A 2,500-nucleotide genomic window follows, 5' to 3' on the forward strand; every position below is an offset into this window, starting at 1 on the left:
GACTGTCTGACAGACTGGCTGATTGGCTGATACACTGACTGACTGACTCACTGGCTGACTGACTGACACACCCACTTGACTGAGTGAGCAGCTGAGTGGCTGGTGGTCAGTGGTGGAAACAGAGCAGGCTGTATCAGCTGACTGGATGACTGTCACGTCAGTTAATTATTCACAGGGTGAGCTGGTCCATCTGGAAACCAGGGCAAGGAGCACGAGAGGAGAAGTGGGTCAGGATGACTAGTTCACTTCTTTTCTTCAGGCTGGAGTGAAGCTGCTCAGACATCTGACCCATCATCTCCATGGCCACACAGTGTACAGACTCACACAGTGCACAGACTCACATAGTGCACAGACTCACACAGTGCACAGACTCACACAGTGCACAGACTCACACAGTGCACAGACTCACACAGTGCACAGACTCACACAGTGTACAGACTCACACAGTGCACAGACTCACACAGACTCACACAGTGCACAGACTCACACAGTGCACAGACTCACACAGTGCACAGACTCACACAGTGCAGCACAGACTCACACAGTGCACAGACTCACACAGTGCACAGACTCACACAGTGCACAGACTCACACAGTGCACAGACTCACACAGTACACAGACTCACTCAGTGCACAGACTCACACAGTGCACAGACTCACACAGTGCACAGACTCACACAGTACACAGACTCACACAGTGCACAGACTCACACAGTACACAGACTCACACAGTGCACAGACTCACACAGTGCACAGACTCACACAGTGCACAGACTCACACAGTGCACAGACTCACACAGTGCACAGACTCACACAGTGCACAGACTCACACAGTGCACAGACTCACACAGTACACAGACTCACACAGTGCACAGACTCACACAGTGCACAGACTCACACAGTGCACAGACTCACACAGTGCACAGACTCACACAGTACACAGACTCACACAGTGCACAGACTCACACAGTACACAGACTCACACAGTGCACAGACTCACACAGTGCACAGACTCACACAGTGCACAGACTCACACAGTGCACAGACTCACACAGTGCACAGACTCACACAGTGCACACTCACACAGTGCACAGACTCACACAGTGCACAGACTCACAGTGCACAGACTCACACAGTGCACAGACTCACACAGTACACAGACTCACACAGTGCACAGACTCACACAGTGCACAGACTCACACAGTGCAGCACAGACTCACACAGTGCAGCACAGACTCACACAGTGCACAGACTCACACAGTGCACAGACTCACACAGTGCACAGACTCACACAGTGCACAGACTCACACAGTGCACAGACTCACACAGTGCACAGACTCACACAGTGCACAGACTCACACGGTGTACAGACTCACACAGTACACAGACTCACACAGTGCACAGACTCACACAGTGCACAGACTCACACGGTGTACAGACTCACACAGTACACAGACTCACACAGTGCACAGACTCACACAGTGCACAGACTCACACAGTGCACAGACTCACACAGTGCACAGACTCACACAGTGCACAGACTCACTCAGTGCACAGACTCACACAGTACACAGACTCACACAGTGCACAGACTCACACAGTGCACAGACTCACACAGTGCACAGACTCACACAGTGCACAGACTCACACGGTGTACAGACTCACACAGTACACAGACTCACACAGTGCACAGACTCACACAGTGCACAGACTCACACAGTGCACAGACTCACACAGTGCACAGACTCACACAGTGCACAGACTCACTCAGTGCACAGACTCACACAGTGCACAGACTCACACAGTGCAGCACAGACTCACACAGTGCACAGACTCACACAGTGCACAGACTCACACAGTGCACAGACTCACACAGTGCACAGACTCACACAGTGCACAGACTCACACAGTGCACAGACTCACACAGACTCACACAGTGCATAGACTCACACGGTGTACAGACTCACACAGTGCACAGACTCACACAGACTCACACAGTGCAACACAGACTCACACAGTGCACAGACTCACACAGTGCACAGACTTACACAGACTCACACAGTGCACAGACTCACACAGTGCACAGACTCACACACGGTGTACAGACTCACACAGTGCACAGACTCACACAGTGCACAGACTCACACAGTGCACAGACTCACACAGTGCACAGACTCACACAGTACACAGACTCACACAGTGCACAGACTCACACAGTGCACAGACTCACACAGTGCACAGACTCACACAGTGCACAGACTCACACAGTGCACAGACTCACACAGTGCACAGACTCACACAGTACACAGACTCACACAGTGCACTGACTCACGCACGGTGTACAGACTCACACAGTGCACAGACTCACACAGTGCAGACTCACACAGTACACAGACTCACACAGTGCACAGACTCACACAGTGCACAGACTCACACAGTACACAGACTCACACACGGTGTACAGACTCACACAGTGCACAGACTCACACAGTGTACAGAC

Source organism: Poromitra crassiceps (assembly GCF_964638095.1).
Source record: "Poromitra crassiceps genome assembly, contig: HAP1_SCAFFOLD_60, whole genome shotgun sequence".
Classification (NCBI taxonomy): Eukaryota; Metazoa; Chordata; class Actinopteri; order Beryciformes; family Melamphaidae; genus Poromitra; species Poromitra crassiceps.